General features: G+C 44.2%; 1 protein-coding gene across 1 annotated transcript in view; it reads right to left on the reverse strand.

Moving 5' to 3' along the window:
• Positions 1 to 7567, reverse strand: part of GNB4 (G protein subunit beta 4) — an 88398-nt gene extending 80831 nt beyond the window's left edge. The window contains exon 1 of the mRNA XM_018554902.1: positions 7479 to 7567. The gene's annotated coding sequence lies outside the window, so the exon portion shown is untranslated. The remainder of the gene's footprint in view (positions 1 to 7478) is intronic.
• Between the last annotated feature and the right edge of the window lie 16014 nt (positions 7568 to 23581).

Genomic DNA, 23581 nt, shown 5'->3' on the forward strand with positions numbered 1-23581 from the left:
AAAAAAAAAAAAAAAAAATGTATGCAGCCGTCACAAATAAGAATCAGTAAGCTGCAATCCTGGATATGATATTTTTTGGGGTTAAATGCACATTACAGGTGAAACTCAAATAATTAGAATATCGTGCAAAAGTAATTGCAGTAAGTGCTGCAAAAGGGGCCCAAAAGGGGCCCAAACCAAATACTGAGTACATATGCATGCTTGTACTTTTCAGAGGTCCGATATTGTTCTATGTACAATCCTTGTTTTATTGACTGCATGTAATATTCTACTTTTTTGAGGTTGTGGATTTGGGGTTCTTGGGGTTTTCATGAGCTGTAAGCCATAATCATCACAATTATGACAAATCACGGCTTGAACTATCTTGCTTTGCATGTAATGAGTATATCTCATATATTAGTTTCACCTTTTAAGTTGCATTAGTGAAATAAATGAACTTTGCACGATATTCTAATTATTCGAGTTTCACCTGTATAGTAAAAGAAGCAAATGTTCTGAAACCTAGATCTTTCTCTTTATAACAGAATTCTTTACATGGTGGCAAACCACAACTTCCTGCATTAGACTTCACAATTAGTTTGCTTGCTCCCAGCCATAATTGAAAAAAGGAAGTAAAATACATTTTACAAAACACTTGAAATTTTAGGCTTTTTGAAATACAGGGGAAAGAAAGATAAAAGGAATTTACTAGGGAGTGGCTACCTAATGAGACAAGCTTTTCTACACATTAGAAGACAGCACACTTTGTATGAATGTTTTTATGTTCAATGCCTTGTCTCTCATAAAGTATGCAAACTGTGGTTTCTTAGAAAGCCATTATAATTACTAGCTGTCCCAAAGCATTCATGTTTTCTAAAAAGAGTCAAAGATTAAGCTCATCGGACTCTCTAAACCACAGTACTGGCGCTAAATTGCCTTTAAGATTTTAATTTTATGCTAGTGAGCGATTTAACCACTTGTTTGCAATCAGTTTAATGGCACCACATAGATTTCTTGGTGTTGCAGATGACATCATTGCAAGCGTTTAAAAAGGTGGCCATACACTGTACAACCCTCGCAAGACTTTTGTCTTGCGAGGGTTGTAAAGTAATTTTTTTAAAAAACATACGATCTGCCCATCTTGGACAGGCAGATCGTACTTGCGATCATCGCAAGCCCGCCCTGCTGAGGGGCGGGCTTCCGATGACTGCAATGCTGAACGGGCAGTGTGTGCATGCGCACACCGGCCCGTTCCGCAGTTGCTGAACAAGCATGCCACTAACCCGCCGAGAATCGTACGATTCTCGGCAGGTTTTCCAGCCTGCTTGTTCGACGGAAGACGTGCGATCGTACAGTAGAAACGGTCGCACGCCTTCCATACACACTGCGATTTATCGTACGGTCACGGGATTTCCCACGATTATCGTACGATAATCATACAGTGTATGGGCATCTTGAAGCAGCCTTTCTCAACTAGGGTGCCATGGCATCCTGGGGTGCTTTCTGGCTTCCTCAGGGGTGCCTCAAAATGTTTGTAGTGTCATTCATTCCCATGGTGCAGCCGCCAGCACTATGGAAACAAATTAGGCTATTCCTCCATCCAAAAGGGCTCCCACAAAAATTCCATTACATTTTAAACTAGGGTGCCCAGACATTTTGCATACTTTTAAAGGGTGCTATGACTGCAAAAAGGTTGAGAAATGCTGGTTTATAGTTCTTCTGTGGTCAGGTTGTTATAGGCTGGCCAGATACAGTAGGTGGCAGATGTGCATGAATGAGCAGGTAAGATCTCCGGCCAGGAAAACATAGCTGTTGTCCATTTTCCTGATGGCTAAGGGATAGCAAGTTTCACATGATGTCATGGTTATCGGTGAAGTGTGTTTAACAGCCTGACCCAGGTATTGGCGCTGACTTCAGAGAACAAAGATGGCAGCTTCCAGAGTAATATTTCATAGCTGTGGCAGCCATGGGGGTCACCTTTGATGATTTGTGGAGATCGGGTATGTTATTGCTTCCACTTTTTTACGGTTTTACTGGCCATAGGATTGCGAGAAATGGCTCAGTAGCACAAAATAAAAATCAGCTATCTAATGTGGTCTATAAGTTTCTAACAGGATGTAGTTCGATTGTATATGCATTATTATTATTATTATTATTATTATGAATACAAAAAAAAGTTAGAAAATGCATAGCAAATATCTGTTAAAAATATGCCTTTTGAAATAAACCTGTTAAGGAATTATAAGAGGTTAGCTAAATCACATACATTAGAAGATGTGAAGTCGAGAGCCATGCCCCCTCCCTCCCCCCCTCGTGTCTCTTTTTTCAAAAGATTAGCAAAAGTGCATACAAAAGAAAGAAACTAAAATATTCCTTTCTTGAAAAATATTATTTACAAGTCAATAAAAATAAGCATGTGATTTACATATGACTAGGATAGGCAGTCAATCTATCTGAATGTAAAACTCCAATAATCCTCTTTACAGCAGTGCTGATACACAGAGCAGCACTCTAAAGCTGGCCATACACCAGTTGCATTCCATTCGAAATACTTTGGTTTTTGAACATTTGTTTGATTTCCTAACAGTTAAAGAAGAACTCCAGGCAAAGAAAATCTTAACCCTTGCAGTGGGGCTACCTCCGCACTGCAAGGGTTAAGAGCTCATTTTGCCTAGGGATGTAAAAATCATCGCTGGAGCGGAGGGAGAGCAAGGCTGAAGGGACCAGTCTTTGAGCCGGCAGGGATTGTGGTTTTGATGAGTTTAACTTTTTTATTTTTGCTTCCTAGACAAAATGCGCGCTTAATCCTTGCACTGCGAGGGTAGCCCCACTGCAAGGGTTAAGAGTTTACTTGCTCAGAGTTCTTCTTTAAACATTTTCAACTGTAGTGACAAAAATTGTAGGGAATGTGGTTTTTGTTTGAAAAACTCCATTCATTCCAAAATCGAATGTTATAAATCAAACAAAATTTTGAACGACATTCATCAAGTCTTTTTTGTATGAACATTTACATGAAAATCTACCAATGTTTGGCCAGCTTTAGAGTGATGACAGAGCGGCAATTCTGCTGCTAGCAACACATTGCCAGAGGCAGATTTTTTCCAGGTACAGAACCACTTACCATCAAAAGGTGCTACTCCATAGGAAAAAGAAAATGGTCTATTAATGATTCCGTCACTGGTGAGTTGTTGCCATATCATCAGTGACTGGATGGTTTGTCTGGCATCACTGTCTTCTCCTTCATTGTCCAGGCACAGTACCCTAGATTACACAGTCATTTGCAGATCCAAATACAAACACCTGTATATACTAAGGCAGCGATGGACAACCTTGGCACTCCAGCTGCGGTGATACTACAAATCCCTTCATGCCTCTGTCTCTGGAACTCTGGAGCTACACTGCATGAATAATTGGTCATAACCAAGGACTGCCTGGGCATAAAAGAACACTGTACACATAGGTAGCGGCCAATTCCGTTTTTTGTCTGGAGCTCTTCGCTAAGGCAATATTCACATCAGCTCCACATATCAAGGAGCATCCCAATTTATTGAGGAGGTGGTCTACCTGTGTTCAGTGCCCTCTGTCAGGCCTTTTTAAACACTCATCTGAGCAAGGCCTACATATTGAATTTATATAACTCCTATAGGTTTAACTGAAATACTTTTATCAGTTCCTGTCCCCTCCCCCCCCCAAAAAAAACCTTACATTCTAATGCCTTGACATGCTCAAACTGCATCCATGAGTGATGAGCCTAGGCTTAGTATGAACCCAGTTCGCCCAAACCTGCGTAGAACTCTGGCCACCACCCCCTCCTCCCAGCCCAATCAGTTGCGGGAGGTGCATTTCCCACCCCGGCACTATACATCACAAAGGGGCAGGGAATACCCCTGCCAGAGATTAGAGCGGGAGGAGGGGGTGCCGGTCAGAGTTTCTAGCGGGCTTGGGTGAACTGAGTTTGCACTGATGCCCAGCCTCATCTCTAGTGACCATAGGCCTTTCAACCTTCCACGATGGTTGTTATAGAAATGGGAAAAAAAATCAGAGCACCCAGAGGAAACTCTTGTGGAAATATTAAAGGCGTGTTTACTCCATGCCTGTTGGTCTGCGTTTTTTCCGCACAACATCGCACATGTATGGTGTAATGAGCTGTTTTCTATGTACCCTGTTCACGCCATACATGTGCAGAGGCGTGCAGAAAACCACAGCGCAACAGACAAGGTGTGAACAAGCCTTAAATCCATGCAGACATCTAGTCCAGGGCCTTAGTGCTTCAAGGCAAGAGTCCTAACTACTGAGCCATCATAGTGCAATACAGATAGAAACAAGGCACAAATCTTATATGTGCAGTGAGAAAAAAAAAAATGAAATAACCTCTACATTCTCCTAGGAATTCTCCTCCTTTCCGGTAATACAACAGAACTCTTACCATTAAATATTCATCGCTGGTAATGGTTATAGTATAATGCATTTAGCTAACAATCGGTCCAAAGTCATTTTAACTGGTTCACCTTTAATTATCTAGGTTTTTTAAATGTACGCCTCCAAAAGAACTGCCTTAAGCATCGTCAGTTCATACAAATCTCAAATTATACTAGTGAACTTGCCCTGGAAAATAATATTTAAGGTAAGCGATAATGAATGTTTTGGGTGTATGACTACAAGGAGATGAAGTTATCCATTCAATATGCACTGCCTGGCCAAAACAAGTCACATAGTTTAGGATCATCCGTTTTTTGTAGATGATACTAAACTCTGCAAAGCAGTAAATTCCGAACAGGAGATATGCGCACTACAACAGGACCTAAGCAAAATTGAGGCATGGGCTACAAGATGGCAAATGAATGTTGAAAAATGTAAGGTTATGCACATGGGAGTAAAGAACATGTGCGCAAACTACTACTTGCAGGGTGTTACTTTAGAGAAGTCAGAAAAAGAAGAAGACCTGGGGGTCCTCATAGATCACAGATTTGGCATTAGCAAGCAATGCCAAGCAGCAGCCAGCAAATCTAACAAGATATTGGTGTATATTAAAAGAGGGATTGTAGCAAGGGATCAAAGGAAAAATAGTTACACTTTATAAATATGCGGTACAGTTCTAGTCGCTGACTCTCAGGAGGGGCGTCATGGAACTGGAGAGAGTTCAGAGAAGGGCTACAAAATACATTAAAATGGATAGAAGGCCTGAGTTATAAGGACCGCATTCAAAATCTAAACGTATTCACCTTAGAAAAGAGGCGATTAAGAGGGGACCTTATTGCAGTATTTCAAATCATCAATGGGGACCACAATATTAGGAACAAACTGTTTAATCCCAAAACCATATTGAGAACTCTGGGACACAAAAGGGGTTAGAGGAGGGGGGTTCAGTCTTAGAATTCATAGGTGGTATTTTACTGTGAGAGTAGGGAAATTTTGGAATTCCCTCCCACAGGCAGTGGCATCTGCTGATAACATTGATAAATTCAAGAACTACTGGATGAGTTTCTTCTTTCGCAGAATCTACAGGCATATGGGAATTTGTAGAGCCAGATAAATACACACACACACACACACACACACACACACACACACACACACACACTGGATGGACCTTGGTCTTTATTCAACCTTACATACTATGTATGGAATATTTTGTTGGACTGCCTTTAGCTTTGATTATGGCACGCATTCGTCGCAGCATTGTTTCGATAAGCTTATGCAATATCACAAAATTTCCAACCAGAGTTGCATACATTTTTCGCCAAGATCTTGTAGCGAGGATGGGAGAGTCAGACCACTGTGTACAGTCTTCTCCAGCACTTCCCAAAGATTCTCAATGGGGTTAAGGTCTGGACTCTGTGGTGGCCAATCCATAAGTGAAAATGATGTCTCATGCTTCCTGAACCACTCTCACAATTTGAGCCTGATGGATCCTGGCATTGTCATCTTGGAATATGCCTGTGCCATCAATGATGGAAAAACCTGGTCATTCAGTATATTCAGGTGTGCATTTTTTGGGGACATAACGTTGCTGAACCTAGACCTGACCAACTGAAGCAACCCCAGATCATACACTGCCCAAAATCCAGGTTGCGACTTCTTTTTTTGGCCAAGCAGTGTATTTACCTTTGAAGTTATTCATACAATAATATTTACCATTGAATATGAACTGAAGAACATCGGCAATAATACCATTTTCCTGAACCGTAAAGCTTAACCTATTTAGCGCTTAGCCTGGCAACAAAAAGGATAAGCGTATGTCTCAATATGTATTTCTCATTCAGGGATGTGTTCCAGCCTCCTAAAGTGGCACCATCCACATAAAGATAAATACACACACACACACACACACACACACACACACACACACACACACACTGGATGGACCTTGGTCTTTATTCAACCTTACATACTATGTATGGAATATTTTGTTGGACTGCCTTTAGCTTTGATTATGGCACGCATTCGTCGCAGCATTGTTTCGATAAGCTTATGCAATATCACAAAATTTCCAACCAGAGTTGCATACATTTTTCGCCAAGATCTTGTAGCGAGGATGGGAGAGTCAGACCACTGTGTACAGTCTTCTCCAGCACTTCCCAAAGATTCTCAATGGGGTTAAGGTCTGGACTCTGTGGTGGCCAATCCATAAGTGAAAATGATGTCTCATGCTTCCTGAACCACTCTCACAATTTGAGCCTGATGGATCCTGGCATTGTCATCTTGGAATATGCCTGTGCCATCAATGATGGAAAAACCTGGTCATTCAGTATATTCAGGTGTGCATTTTTTGGGGACATAACGTTGCTGAACCTAGACCTGACCAACTGAAGCAACCCCAGATCATACACTGCCCAAAATCCAGGTTGCGACTTCTTTTTTTGGCCAAGCAGTGTATTTACCTTTGAAGTTATTCATACAATAATATTTACCATTGAATATGAACTGAAGAACATCGGCAATAATACCATTTTCCTGAACCGTAAAGCTTAACCTATTTAGCGCTTAGCCTGGCAACAAAAAGGATAAGCGTATGTCTCAATATGTATTTCTCATTCAGGGATGTGTTCCAGCCTCCTAAAGTGGCACCATCCACATAGGGCACACCCACAGCGACACACAAATATAGAGCATCTTCATGTGTCGCCACTGTGTCACTGTGATAAGCAGCAGGAAAGATTTTTTTCCCTCTCCCCCCCCCCCCCCCCTTGGAGGATATCCTCCCCATTACATAAATCAAACCCAGCATTGCAGTCCCTCCCTGTGGAACATTTCCTGAAGCCTCAATGCAATCGTTAGTATGACTGTGTAATCTGCATATCAGTAATAAAACAGACATGAAAACACACTACGACATGCATAGACCTAGACAGACTAATATATAGGAGAATGATCCAGATTAAATATACATCAATGATAATCCTATGTCATGATCAATAAAATGATTGACTCATTTAGCACCAGTGGATTTTAAAAGGTTAGAGGATTCAAAGGGAAAGCAGGGCAATGAAAGCACTTACCTACAGGCTTAACGATGGGCTGTGGATCGCATGTAATTGTATTTTTTCCAGCTGAGATCCTTTTGTCCTGTCTCCCTGTCTGCTGTAAGGGAAGCTGATGGAGGGAGGCAGTGGCTAGGGATGCTTTCATACTTCAACCCACCCATGCTGCAAAGGATGCTGGTCTTTGTAGTTTCAACACACATCAGTTCAGATAGCTGAAGCTACAAGGAGGTGAAAAGCTGCACAAATTACAAGTGTGTTACATTGCATTCGTGTTTTACCTATTGGTTACAGATTAAAGCCTGTCTCCAGGTAAAATAAACTACCCTCACAGCGGGGCTACCCCCACACTGCAAGGGTTAACTGCGTAGGCAACCATGGCACTCCAGCTGTGGGGAAACTAAAAAACCCATCATGCCTCTAGGAGTCATGTCTGTGGCTGTCAGAGTCTTGCAATGCCTCATAGGATGGGATCTGTAATTCAAAAACAGCTGGATTGCTGAGGTTGCCTGACCTGACCCTGTTTAATTACTTACCTGACTCCTGCTCACACTGGCTCCAAGATGGGTGCCCGCAGACTCTTCCCCGCTCCATCCTGGATATCAGAGTCTGATGTTATTGTGTATAATACATAATCCTGTACTGTACATTAGGATGTCGAGGGACAGTCCACCAGCCGGAGCGAAGGGGAGAGGGGTGAGCACCGACTGCCAGGGGAGTGGGGATTAGGCAAGTAAAAGTCTATGCACAATACCCCTAGACATAAAAGAGCAGTTAACCCTTGTAGTGCAGGAGCAGCCCCACTATAAGGGTATTTTTTTTCCATGAAGGTAGGTTTTAATGTAGTCTTGTGTACTTTATGTATGTTTACAATATTACATAATTTGTTTAATAATAATGTATTCTTCTCTTCTTAGAGCCCAGTGTAGAAAGGTAGTGGTGATGTCAGACAGATGTCCTGAGTATAGCTATAAGAAAGACAGCAGATTGTAGTGAATACAATGGGACAGTCACAGCAGGCGCTGACAGTCTGTCATTGACCTTTATCACAAGGTGCAAAACTGAGTGCACAACAAGCCTTATAATCCTCTAGGTGTGTGTTAGACCCCATTCACACTGAGCAACATGGAGAATCGCACGTTTTTCCACGCGATTTCGTGATGAGCGGCATTGAGATACATTGCGCGATATTGAGCGACAGTGCACATTTTGTCACGCTATGTAGCACAACTTTTGGGAGGGACTTCGTCGCTGCTACATTGCGCTGTAACCAATAAACATCGGTCTTGATGTGACATCATTCCTTCCTTCCTTCCATATTGCTGTCTAATAGTGACCCTTCTGTAGCGCGATATCGCGCGACAAGGTCGTGCAATATCGCCGGTAATGGGCAACTTTGCACGACACCATTGAGTCTATTGGGGCCAAATCGCGCAACATCCGCCGAAAAATAGGTCATGTTCGAGCTACAAGCTTGAGCGACGAGCTACAGGCGACATTGAGCTGTGAGATGTACTGTATATAGCTCCATTGAAATGCATTGGACAAGCTACATTGAGCGACATTGCGCAAGAAATATGCGCGAATTTGGAGCGGAAACCGCGCGACAAACCGCTCAGTATGAACGGGGTCTTAGTGTAGTGAAACCCTTTTTTTTATAATTTGCATTTACATATGTATATGGTGTGGACACATAATACTGTATATGCCAGCCCTGTCTCCTGCCTAGTAGTGATGTAGTATGCAATGCATTTCTGATTCTCTTATCTTAATGCAGGCCTGTAAAGGCCTGTGCACTCCTGTGTGTTGCGGTAACGCACATTGGTTGCACATGCGTTGCCTTAGGAAGCCCCTGCATTTTGAATGGGCTACAATGCACCAAATGTGCTGCATGCTACAATTTTCTTAATGCAACCCATAGATAGGTCTCATACAGTATGTGCACTATGGTGCGTTACAACACACGAGCACTGCAGTACATGTGTTGATGTGTTGGGATGCTGCTCAAAATGAATAGCTATGCAATGCACTGCGGTACATGCATTTTACAGTGCATTACCACAATACACAGGTGTGAACAGGCCCTTAAAAAACTGAGCCTCAACTGCTCCTAATAACCAGAAACCAAACCATTATAAACTAAAATCCCAGGTAAACAAACAGGGGGACCTTTATCAATTCTGTCACACAGCAAAACAATGCTAAACAGGAGCAAGGAGACAGATTGTGCAACAGAGTTATTACAAGGTTACACCTTGAGTCAAAATGTCTCCTTTGGCTACTCTAAAGTAGCACTGCGACAGAGTAATGCCTGAACCTGACCACTTCCACCTTTTAGACCATGTTGCATGTAACACCCATATTCAGGGTGTAACATAGACATATAGGGAATAGACTGAATCACAGGGCTCTTCTCCCCACCGTCTGCTGCTGTATTTTGAATATTTTGAGGGACAGGATCTGTGAATGGATAAACTACAAGTCGCATCAGCCAACGTGGCAGGGGGACTTGTAGTTCTCAATCTCATACAAGAGTAGTGACGTCACTGCACTTGTAGTACATTCATTCCTTGGTACAGACATTCAGCAAAATGAACAGGAGGAAGAGTCTGCAGGAGCCAGAGCATTGCACCCATTATCTACTAACTGCATCTGCAATGCTTCACTAGCCCCTATGAAAAAATAAATAAATGCACATTTTTTTTCTTTTATGAGGAAGTGTGTATTTAATATTTATCCTCAAAAAGTGGAATTTCTCTTTAATTATGCATCAGTTTGGAGTGGAAATCTGTCTCGTCTCCAGTGCCAGAAATGTCTCAGAACTTTGCAAAGTATTGCACTTGGCTGCCCAAAAGGACAGACACGCAGGCCTGTAAACCTGTCACAGAGACTTTGCTGAACGCAAGGCAGCCTCTCTCTCATCCTCTCTGTCAATGTATTTAAAGAGGGACGCCAGGAACTGGAAAAATGAACTCTTGCAGTGGGGCAACACCCGCACTGCAAAGGTTAAAGTGGTTCTAAAGCCTCCGTTTTTTTGCCTATATCTACTGCTATCAAGCAGTAGATATAGGCAGAAAGTTTTAAAAAAAACAAAAAACGCCGTAACAGCACTTTACACTTACCCTGTTTCGGCTGCGCACTCCCGTGCGAGAAAACGAAACTGCTCCGGCTGTTGCAAAGCATCTTGGGGCGGGCGCATGCGCAGTTCGGATTCTCAGCCGGGAGACGAGCAGAGACGCAAGGTAAGTCTATGGACGCGTGCACCCGCATGCAGACACCGTTGGATCAGAAGTGCCTGTAAGCAGAGAGGACTCAGCGCTGGATCGCAGAGCCGCCGCGCCGCTGGAGGGACAGATGAAAACATGGGGAAAGAAGAAGAAGATCGGATTAAGAGACATCATTTAAGGTAAGTGCTGACATTAACATGGGGGAGGGGAAAACATGTATCCTCTAATGTCACTTTAAGGGCTAGTTCACATCAGCCCCAATGTGTTCTGGCACGATTCCGGTGCAGTGCATTCAAGGACGATTGGCTTGTAACAGGTTGTAACAGGAAACTCTCCCCGCTGTGTAACCTGTCATGGATGGAGCGCTGCCTGTGCGCTTCATCCAGCTTTTGACAGCTAAGTTAGGTTACACAGCAGCCGGCTTCCCCACTGCTTGTGTAACCTAATATAGTGAAGCCAGAGCTGCAACAGCCTCTACTTGCTGTTAGAGGCTTTAGCTCTGTGGATGGTTTGCCATTGGTCCAAGCAAAAAAAAACAAAAAACACTGAGGACATCGATCTCGATGCCTCACCAATGGCGAGCAAGTGATGGACAGGGAGGTTCCTCGCTGTCTCCTCTCTTCTCCCTCCTCCACATATCTCAGTGACCGGGTTGGGGGCAGGTCCGGGGTGGAGCTAAGGCGTGCCGGTGTGGGATGGAGGCAGGCTTGGGCGGTGTGGAGGTGGGCTGGGGCGTGGGGAGCAAGGGGAAATGTCTCACCTTGCGAGGACTCCACTGCACGGTGTGAACTAGCCCTGAGTGCTAATTTTATCTTAGGGTCAAAAATAACAAAGTTATACTCACCTGATCCTCTGAGTCAGCTTGTTCTTAGCCCCCATTCACACCTAGGCATTATGTCACTCAAAGCTAAGCGCGACAAAGCGATCAAGAAAAGGAATTCAATTCAATTCTTTGGCCCCTGTTCACACCTAAGCGTTTTTTTGCAAGCAGAAAAACGCCTGTCGCTGCAAAAAGATATTGTGCCTTGCGTTCCTGTGTGGCTGATCGCATTGCGGCCGGAAGGGGGTGGTTCCGGTGCCATTCACTTCAATGAACCACCACGCCCCCTCCCGCCCCATAACAAAGTGAGCCGGCCGCAATGCGATGCAGTGCGTTCTGGCCAGAATCGTGCTGGAACGCACTGTGTCTGGTGTGAACGAGGCCTTAGGGTTAGGAAAGTAAACCTTTAACCTGCATGGGAGGTGTGCTGGGAAAAAGACTTTGCTGTCCAAAAAGAACATTGGAGCGAGACTACAGTTTGCCATTGAACATATAGGCAAATACCAGGCCTTTTGGAATAATGTACTGTGGACTGATGAATAAAGTTGTTTGGCAACAGTAACAGTAGACATGTTTGGGAAACCTGAAGACAGCATTTCAGCAGAAGAACCTTATACCCACTTGAAGCATATTGGTGGGGATGTTATACTGTAGTTTGGGGTTGCTTTGTTGCTCCGTGGCCTGGGCAGCATGTAGTCATCGAGTCAACTATTCATTCTCCATCATATCAAAGTGTGCTTGATGAGAATGTGAGGACATCTATCTAAAAGTTGAACTTGTTCTGGACATGAATTTTCAACATATCAATGACTCAAAGCACACATGCTAATCCACCAAGGAATGGTTGAATAAAAAAACAAAGGAGGCTTATTATAACTGGTGTAGTCAAAGCTCTGATTTGAAATTGGCTGTTCATGTAAGGAAAGCCAAAAACATCTTGTAGCTGAAGGAATTTTGCATGGGGCAAGGGTAAAAGATTTCACCCGTCAATGTTAGAGAGGCCAGTATTAGCAGAAGAGACATGTAAAGCCTCCTCTGGTAAAAAAAAAAACACAAAAAACCCTCTATCTGTACTTCAGAACACATGAAGTCGATCCTTCATTAATTTTATACCGATCGCTACAACATTCGTAATCCGGTGACTACCCCTATTAATCCATTGGGTGATGCACAACTTTTGGATTACGTTTCTCGAACGGCTCTGCCTGTATTGGACCTTGTTGTGGCTGACTCGCTTTTTGACTCGCTTTCCACTCCTTTCCACTGAGGAGATACCTAGCAAGGTACTTTCAATTCCTTTGGGAAAGAGCCTGGGTCCTTGGTGGTTACACAGGGGCTTTCTAGAAACAATTTAGGGATGTGCTGGCCCATGTCCTGAAAACCACTTTTAATGCTATCTCTGACTCTTGTTTTTTTCCTCGCCAATCCCAGGTAGCTCATATCACCCTTATTCCTAAAGGCCAAAAGGACCCCACACACTGTGCCAGGTATAGGCCTATTTCTTTGTTTAGCATTGACTTAAAAATGTATGCCAAACTATTGTCTTTTCGCCTTCAACCTCATATCGCTTCTCTTATTCACCTGGAGCAGGAAGGCTTCAGATAACACTATTAAAACACTTTCTCTTATACATTATTCTCATTTGCACAAAATCCCTCTGTGTCTAATATCTTTGTATGTGAAGAAGGGGTGGAAGCCACTGGACCACCAGGTTAAGATTTGTGCATCTACCATGCCAAGTGTCCTCTGGCAGCATGTGCCATAGAATGATCCCCTCATGTGATCCCCCACCCCCATGGGAATTTTGTCTCTTTCCTATTTTTCCTGTGTTTGGGCGTCTGATATAAACATTCTAAATTTGCAATTTGAACATCTTCCTCCTGAAGAAGCCTTCCCTAAGACGGAACGCGTTAAGACTGAGACACACTCCACTTTTAGCACTACCTGCAGTCATATGGTACCCTGGCTACCTAATTATGGACTTTGATATAAGCTCACAACAAAACAAAGACTATACGGTATATGTGGTGGTTGCCAGTGGTTTATCTCAAGACGTTTGCAATCATGATGTTGTATATTGGTTTTTATGCTGGCCTATGTATATAGAAGTACGCTATGGTTTTAATTTGTAGGAATACAATTCTTAGTTTTTAGATATAAGAATTCACTAGGCACCTTTAAAGCCCACTCTCTTTCTGTTTTTGATCTACTTGTTCAGTTTCTGGGGTGTGGTGCCCATCTCTAGGACTGCAGCCCATTTTATATGTATTTTACATAGTATTTGAGGTTGAATAAAGACATTAGTCCATCAGAAAGGTGTACTGTTAATGAGCTAAATGTAGATCCAAAACATGCCCTTTCCATGTATGCTGTGTGTATGAGGAAGTATGTTAAACAACAGTCCTGCCACATAACTAATGTAGACCTTCAGCATGGTAAGTGTATGCATAAAGACTTACTCATTTTATGGTTTAAAAACGAATAAAATATGACATTTGCCATAATGCCAGATTTACTGCCATCCATTTCTCAACTATCTGCCACTACACCTGCAGCCTTACCCACTGTACTACACACTGGATCCACTGCCCAACAATGTAATGATGCAATCCCTCTCTATTTCGCAGCACAATCCTCTGCACTATGTACACTATGCTTTCTTGTGGACTGGATGAGTAAGACATTGCAAGGGGGGTCACTTGTGAGATGAGCACAGAGCTTGCAGTTGGGCTTTAAAATCAAAATGCCAACACCAAGTTTCTTCCAGTCTTCAATACGAATGAGACCTGCCTGAGTAAAGGAAAGAAAGGGCAAGCAAGAAAGAGAGTGATAAAGAAAGAGAGAGGGGGTAAAGGGAGAGAACGAGAGTAATAGAGAGACAGAGAAAGAGGGAGGGGGAGAGAGTGATAGAGAGAGAGACAGAGAGAGTAATAGGGAGAGAGAGTGATAGAGAGAGAGAAAGAGACAGAGAGAGTGATAGAGGGAGGTTGAAACGCTAGAGAAAGAGAGTAATAGAGAGAATGAATGGGGGGGAGAGAGAGTGATAGAGAGAAAGAGGGACATAGAGAGTTATAGAAACAGGGAGGGGGAGAGAGAGAAAGAGGGAGGGGGAGAGAGAGAGAAAGAGGGAGGGGAGAGAGAGTGAGAGAGAGAGAGGGAGGGGGATAGAGAGAGTGATAAAGAGATAGATAGAGAAACAGAGAGACAGAAATAAAGAGTGACAGAGAAAGAGAGCAAGAGAAGAGAGAGAAAGAGAGTAAGTGATAGAGATTGAGAGTGATAGAGAGAGTTACACAGCACAGGCTCCTGGAAGCACTCCCCTACTGACCCTGTATATGTACTTATTCGGCTGAGAATTATCCAGGATTTCACAAGCTAAATGAAGGGAAATTTTAGAATTTAGCGCACTTTGCTTTGTTTATTGAATACCATGAAAGCTTATTATAGCTTAAAGAAGAAATGTAAAAAATTAACCCTTACAGTTGGGCTACCCCCACATGGGTTAAGTTTTATTCTGTCCGGGGTTCTTTAAACCTGCATTCACACCTGAGCGACATGGTATATGTGCTTTTTCAGCTAGTTTTGTGTAGCATGCTTTTTACGTGCTCTTGCATATTTTTATGTGCATTTTACACACATACATAGAGTTGTGCCTTTTAATGAGTAAATTGCAGCACATTGATGTGAATGGACAGAATCTGCCAAAAAGAAGCTCCTGTACTTTCTTCAAGCGATGGGCGTTTTGCTACAAGCGACATGACGCTCAGATGTGAACATGGCCATCGAAATTAATGGGGGGTGTTTCTTTGAGCAGAAAAAGCGATACAAAACGCTCAGTGTGAATGAGAGCTTAAAGGGGTTCTAAACCCTCCGGTTGTTTTTGCCTACAGGTATATCTACTGCTAGCAAGCAGTAGATATATGCAAAAAGTAAAAAAAAACAAAACGCTTTAACAGCGTTTTACACTTACCCTGTTTTCGGTGCGCACTCCCGCCCGAGAATACGAAACTGCTCGGGCGGCCGCAAAGCATCTTGGGGCGGGCGCATGCGCAGTTCGGATTTTCGGGCAGGAGACGAGCAGAGATGCAAGGTAAGTCTATGGATGCGTGCACCCGCATGCAGACACCGCTGGATCGGAAGTGCCTGCAAGCAGAGAGGAGTCAGTGCTGGATCGGAGAGCCGCCGCACCGCTGGAGGGACAGATGAAAATATCAGGAAAGAAGAGGAAGATCGGATTAAGAAACCTCATTTAAGGTAAGTGCTAACATTAACATTGGAGGGAGGGAAATTTTTTTTTGACTTTAATGTCACTTTAAAGGAGAACTATGAGGTGAGTGCTTTTCACTCACCTTATAGTTCTAGCCAACCTGTGACAATGAGACTGTCACAGGTCGGCTCAGTAGATCGGGAGGTGAGCGAACATATACCGGCGTTCGCTCACCTCTCGATCCTGTCACGGCTCTCTGCCGTGACAAGGGAAGGGCTGGATTCCCCCCTCCCCGCTCCGATCCGCCAGCGCTGACTGGCGGATCGGACGGGGGAGGGGGCGGGTACAGCTGGCTCTGCCTCTAGATAGGCAGAGCCAGCTGTCACTCACGCAGCTGGGCGGATCTCGAAATCGATGTCGGGATCCGCTCCGGCTGCGGCGTCTCAGTATACCGCGAGCTGTAGCTCGCAGTATACTGAGCTTAGGGTAACGGGAGGACACTAGTTTGTGTCCTCCCATTACCCTAAGGAGAACTATGGGGAAAAGCCCTGACCCCATATTTCTCCTTTAAGACAATTATTCTGATATAAAAGACTGTAAACACTGTTGAAATATTCACTGCTTGGACTAATCAAAATCTGCTGCCCTCTAGTGGTCTGCTTAGAGATAACCTTCAGTACATTATTTATGTAGTGACAGCCTGCTCCACATTGGTTTACAGAGAACATGGAGCCATTGTTAAGAATGTAAAGGATTGTATTCTGTAAAAAGAAATGAGATCAAGTCACCCAGGCTGGATTTTTCCGGCCATTTGGCACCACTGGTGTCTGCTCAGTACATTAACTTGCACACTAGGCCAACCCAAAATTTACATTAATGCAACAATAAGCCCGCACAGGCAAGCCCCTCCTTACCATCTTGTCTTGAATTGTATTGTGATTGTAATGTCTTCCTTATATTGTAAAGCGATGCGCAAACTGTTGGCGCTATATAAATCCTGTATAATAATAATAATAATTCTAGAGAATGACAGATCACAGATCACATAATTTGTTGCATTATTGCAGTGTGTTTACCTTGAAGTATCTTTTCATTTGACTTTTGCATTGTAAAAGCCTGTGCTTCCATATTTTGTAATTTAAAGTGGATCATGCAATAAAATGCAAGGTCTGCATACACTGTCTGGGTCCCCTTCACCTTAACAATTCACCACTATTAGTAGGTGTAAAATGCCCTAACATAAAAGTTATATTTACACTTTCCTTACCCCCGTCTTCCACATTGCATAGGCATGACATCACTGACCTTCTGAAAGAAGTCCTGGGGAATGCAGAGCAGGCGAAAGGTAAGTAAGGTAAGTCCACAGTGTGCATTAGAAGCTGCAGCAAGCCATATAAAGCCCACCTTAGTTCCTGGCTGGAGGACATCTGGCATCATCTAGCATTTTCCTTCCCAGCCTGGTTGTCTCTGACCCGCCGTGTTCAGTAATTGGGTTTCCATCATGGAGGCTCAGCATGCTATGGGGGTGTTATAATATGTGGGAGGTCTGCATTCAAATATAGTCTGCCTAGGAACACCACTTCTCCAAACTGATGTCCACTCATCAAGCATTTTGATATTTGCAAAACTCCTCCTAAAAGCCAACCCAGTGCTTGTATTGGGGCTGATGGCTAGTGAGACAGGGTGCTGTGATGTTTTCAGGAAGCTAAAAACATCACCACCAGCTACAATTTGCCTGCGTTGTATAGAGAAACACAGAGACCCAGTGATGGCACCCCTGGGTCTAAGATAAGGTAAGTCTTGTATATGGAAAGGTTTTATTTAAATATTTCATTAGCATGTTGATGGAGAAACCAGGGAAGGTAAAATGCTGACATTAATCTTCAGCTCAGTGAGTCTTTTGCCCCAATACTTTCTGAGTTTCTGAACCAGAATAAGCAGCAGATCAGCAAAGTCCTTACTTTGTATATTTGTGTCTGTCCGTAGATACAATTTAACTACAAATACACCTAACGGTCCATCTCACACTAACAACTTGTAGCTCAGATTTGTAGCAGCTTTAGAACATATTTTCTCTGGCATATTTTAGCTGGCTACAATGTTTGTCTATGGAGCTACAAATTGCTGCTGTGCCATGATCATGATCAGTTACAAGTTATTGGTGTGCCATGATCAATTACACATTGTTGGTGTGCCATGATCAGTTACACATTGTTGGTGTGCCATGATCAGTTACACATTGTTGGTGTGCCATGATCAGTTACACATTGTTGGTGTGCCATGCTCATTATCAATTACAAATTGTTGGTGTGCCATGATCATTATCAGTTACACATTGTTGATAGCCATGCTCATTATCATTTAAACATTGTTGGTGTGCCATGATCATGATCAGTTAAACATTGTTGGTGTCACTGATATTTACCGATCCTCAGCTCGGCGACACACACAGCCGCTGTCATCCTGAAACTGACAGGATGACAGCGGCTGCTCTCTCTCTTCCCCGCTCGGCCGTCCTGAAAGCTGCGGCTTCTCTCCTCCTCACTGCTGGCCATCCGACATGACAGCGCTCCCTCCTGCGCCCCCCTACCCCCACCAGGCTTCGAGCGGATAGTTTCTCCTCGGAACCGAGGACAGCGCTGAAGCGGGCGGGTGGGAGGCGCGCTGAGGAGGGAGCGCTGTCATGTCGGATGACCAGCGATGAGGAGGAGAGAAGCCGCCCGAGGACGAGCTGTGTCGGCTGCTTGGCGCCCTTGTTTCCATGGCAGCCTGTGCGGCCGCACAGCTCGAACACCCGAAAGGCCGGCCCTGTGTGCCATGATCATGATCAGTTACAAATTGCTGCTATGCCATGATCATGATCAGTACCCCGATACTGCGAGGGTTAAGTGCTCATTTTGGTCAAGGGCCGGGGTAACCAATCTTCAGCCCTCCAGCTGTGGTGAAACTACAAATGCCATCATGCACCTGCCTCTGGAAGTCAGGTCTGTGGCTGTCAGGGTCTGGCAATGCCTTATGTGACTTAAAGTTCCAAAACAGCTGGAAGGTCAATGTTTGGATACCCCTGGTCTAGGGTCTAAAATAAAGAAGATCTACTCAACCGATCCTCGATTCCTGGCTGTGGAATGTCCATTGGCATCCTCGCATATAATATAAGTCAATGGACTCAGACCGCTGGAACTCAGGGAGAAGAGGGAGCGGGACCAGTCTAACAGCCAGGTGGGTTTGAGGATCGGGTGAGTATATATTTTTTATTTTAGAACCTAGACCAAAACAAGTACTTAACCCTTGCAGTAATAAAATATTCTTTAAATAACAGGAGTTTCTCCCTGAAGATGATGATTCTGTAGCCTGTCAGTTCTGATTCGAGCAGTACGGAACAAATGCCACACGGATCAAATGTTTTCAGGACCTGTAGGGAGCCAGAGGTGATCTGATGTAAACGGACACACGTCTGTTTAGATCTGGCCACTCATAGACTAACACTGAACTTCCGATCAGATCCATCTGAAATAGTGACAAGTGAACCTGAACTAGTGCGTGAGCGAGCTGCAGCAGACCTGTCAATGCCTGGTGAGCTTAAAGGAGTTGTAAAGTCCCAGCATAGACTATCTACGTCTATCTGTTATAACGTCAGCATGGTAATAGGAATACATACTGGAGTTCTTTTTCATAATGCAATCAAAGCTGACTTGAAAAAAAATCCCTTTCTGTAGTGAGTGCTGCCTTCTGTCTGCCCATCACTTTCATCATCAACTTCCTTGATTCCCAGTGTGCTTTCCACCTCTTTCCCTGACACTTGATGTGATGTAATCTTGATTGCTCAAGACTACATATCCCATTATGCATTGCTTGATATTACATTGCGGGAAGTTCGGACATAGAGTTGAAGTTCAGAAGGCAGGTGATCTGTCGATAGTAAAAACTTATCGAGTTGTGGGACCGCATGACTTCCGGTTTCCTTAGAAGTACGAGTTTTGGGCAAGAAATTTGTTGTGCACGAGCGCCATCCGCGGCATTGCTCTATACACATGCACCAAAGCAATAAAGTAATAAAATGAAGTCGGATCATAGTAATCAAGCACGTTATTTATCTCCGGTGCCCCACTCAATATGGCCGCCGCTTGAGTGGGGCACCGGAGATAAATAACGTGCTTGATTACTGTGATCGGACTTCATTTTATTACTTTATTGCTGTGGTGCATGTGTATAGAGCAATGCCGCGGATGGCGCTCGTGCAGAAGAAGTTTTGTGTGCAAACCTCGTAGTTCTAAGGAAACCGGAAGTAATGCGGTCCCAGAACTCGATAAGTTCGAACTTTCGATTGATCACAGGCTCTGTGAAAGTGGTGACACAAGGAAGTTCATATTCACAGGGCTGAGAGAAATGGTGTCAGTGCATTGAGGAAGTCGTCATCTTCAATAAGTAAGTTTACAAACTTCTAGATTGATATGGTAATCAGGAGTGGAATGGAACGTATGGAAGTCCAGTATAGAAATACAGATTTATTTGTAGCTTTGTAGTTTTTGACCATAGATACCCTTTACCTATGATGCCAGTACCTCTGGCACTTTTGTCACTTGCTATATCTGCAAAGTGTACCGTAGCTGCAATGTCAGGAGAGTGCAGGGTAGGAGGATGAGGAGACACACACACACACACACACACACACAGGAGGAGCGAGTGATAGGTTTTTTTAACCCTTTCCCTGCCATACGGTGGAACAAAAACATTTCCACCTGGCCATGTCAGTATGCCTTACGGCACTGGCTTTCATCCTTCTGCTATAAGCTTGTGGTCACTTCAGGGACCATAAGCTTATATCAGAAGGGTTCCCCTGACTGTGCTGTGTAAATGAATAGCTGTCAGCTTAGAAGCGCTTATTTCTCCGGCACTCCCTTTCTCCATTCCTTGGCTCTCCCCTGCTCACCGCTCTCTATCCTCTTCTCTCCCTTTTAGCGTCCCACCCCTTCTGAAGGTTTGGGACGTCCTAGTTAAGACCATCCGTCTGTCCTCATCGGTGGGCCCCATGACACCTATAATGGGAAATCCTGAGTTCCCTCCCGGTTGTATTTCCTCTTGTTTCCTTTGCTGGTCGGCCAAAGAACCGTTGCCTTTTGTGGAGGCCCTCATGAAAACGGCCCTGAAACCCTTGAATGATCTGCTAGCAAACCATCCATATAACCCCGGCTCTTGGCTACTATACTTTCAACTTCGCGCGTTCTATAGTGAATTGGGGGGCCAGGCTGTTTTACATCGGCCGCTCTCCTGGTTTGAGTCACTTTGTGGCCTTGAGGAAGCACCTTCTTATACCATCTCCCTGATATACCGCCAGTTGATTGCGGTAAAATCGAAGGACCGCCCCCTGTATATATCCAGGTGGGAGAGGGACCTGGACTCTGATCTTACTGACAAGGAAGTCCGTACATCTTTCCGGCTAACCCACAACCTCTCCATTGCTTGTTTGGCTCAGGAAAAGGGCTATAAAATACTAACTCGCTGGTACCAATGCCCGGCCCGCTTACACGGGATATTCCCCGATAGGCCAGCACATTGCTGGCGATGTTTGACTGCAGAAGGCACGCACCTTCATATTTGGTGGAGCTGCCCGGTATTATTACCTTTCTGGTGTCGTGTTTTTGCCATCTACAATCAAGTCATGGGAATGCCCTTGGTCCCATCCCCTAAAATAGCCATTTTGTCTGTCTTGCCTGGCTCCTTGGCCTCGGTCAAGACAGACCTGCTCCGATTTTTTGTGGCCGCGGCTTGGACGATTATCCCCCGCCACTGGAACACCATGATACCCCGACGTGCGGGAGTGGATTGCTGAACTGTGCCTGATCATGCGCTATGAAGAGTTGACGGCTTCTTTGGGGGACTGTCAACCCCTATGCGCAACCTTATGGGCCCCTTGCGTTTTGTATATGGAATCTGCGACATTCCTCGCATTGTAAACAGCGAGATATCCTCTGTGGAAATATGGCCTGCGACCTGTCTTTACTGTAATTAATGGGCCCACAGTTTGGATGGTACATGCTGCTGGGGTCCGAGGAGCCTTTCTTTCTTTCTCTTCCCATTTCCCACTTAGTTTTCACTCTTACTTTTTGTTTTCTTTTTTTTCTTCTTTCGCCTTCTTCTTGTCATGTCTTTTGGGTTTGTGTACTCTCATATGTCTTCCCCCACCTTATGTCTGCCTGAGTACTGTCTGGTCTTTTATCTCAACTCTTATACTACTGGTATGAGGCTTAATCTACAGGTGCCATGGCTTAAAACCGTTTTAGGAACCCACCAAAGGGCCCTATACTTTACTGTTCCCTGGGGCATGTGATCGTCCCTAATGGAATGTGTGACTCTTTAATATCAATGCCTCGTATTTGACCGGGTTCTATTAACATCTACCGTGTTGCCCCCTACTCTTTCTACTGTTGGTATTTTTTTTGTACTGAAAATCTAATAAAAACTGATTGTTTAAAAAAAAAAAAATAAATACAGATTTATTTGTAGCTTTGTATTTTTTGACCATAGATACCCTTTACCTATGATGCCAGTACCTCTGGCACTTTTGTCACTTGCTATATCAGCAAAGTGTACCGTAGCTGCAGTGTCAGGAGAGTGCAGGGTAGGAGGATGAGGAGACACACACAGGAGGAGCGAGTGATAGGTTTTTTTAACCCTTTCCCTGCCATACGGTGGAACAAAAACATTTCCACCTGGCCATGTCAGTATGCCTTACGGCACTGGCTTTCATCCTTCTGCTATAAGCTTGTGGTCACTTCAGGGACCATAAGCTTATCAGAAGGGTTCCCCTGACTGTGCTGTGTAAATGAATAGCTGTCATCAGATGCTCCCACTGTCACCCATTGGGTGCTGATCAGTTCTGTGTCCCTAGTGCTCTCACCCCCCCCTCCCCCTGTATCGACAGAGGCAGCAGGGATCGGAGGGGACACAGGCCACAGCAGCCAGTGTCCAGTGTGAAGGAGAGATCAGCTGTGATCAGTTGTCAGGATGCTGAGCGGGCATTGTGGGCGGGTTCAGGGTGGAGAGCGGAGAATCAGCAAACATTTGCCAATTCTTCTCTTCACTGAACAAACACCAGTGATCAGTTCTTCTCACTCCAATGTTTGTAAATAACTGAGGCGATAGTAATCGCTTAGGCCCTGTTCACACCTTTACGTTTTGTCGCGCGTTCAAGGCTCTATGAACGCTCTACAAAACGTACAAACATGAAAATCCCATTGTTTTCTATGGGTATGGTTCACACCTTTCCGTATTTCCGCCCGTCTGAACGCCTTACAAAACGGCCTACGCCCAAACAAGTACATGTACTTCTTTGGGCCGTTTTTGTTGGGCGTTTCCATTGGGATACAGCCAAGTAGCCCTCGGAAACGCGCGTTTGTCGCGTTTTTTTACCGCGAATCGCGGTAAAAAAACCACGCGACAAACGGGCATATTCAATACGCCTAGGTGTGAACCCAGCCTTGCTATGTCCCCAGTTATGAATGAACGGGAAGTGCTACACATAACTTCCTGTTCATTCTTGACTGGAGACACAGTAAAAACTTACTATATTCTCAGTTTATGAATGGACAGGAGCAGCTCAGTACAGAGGCTTTCTGTCCATTCATAACTGGGGAGATTGTAACCATTCTATGTCTCCTCAGCTTATGAATGAATGGGGGAAGCCTCTGTACTTATTGCTTCCTTTCCTTGTGTGTTGGGGCTGCAGGTCCACAATTTATTTTTCTATCTCAAAAGGGAAATGTCAGGGGTCTGTTTAGACACTCAATATTTCCCCAAAGCCCCCAACAGTAATGAAAAAATAAATAAATGAAAAAATAGTAAAAAAAATAAATAAATCCCCCCCCCC

This window comes from Nanorana parkeri, unplaced genomic scaffold, assembly GCF_000935625.1.
Source record: "Nanorana parkeri isolate BGI_ZX_2015 unplaced genomic scaffold, ASM93562v1 scaffold177, whole genome shotgun sequence".
In the NCBI taxonomy this organism is placed as follows: domain Eukaryota; kingdom Metazoa; phylum Chordata; class Amphibia; order Anura; family Dicroglossidae; genus Nanorana; species Nanorana parkeri.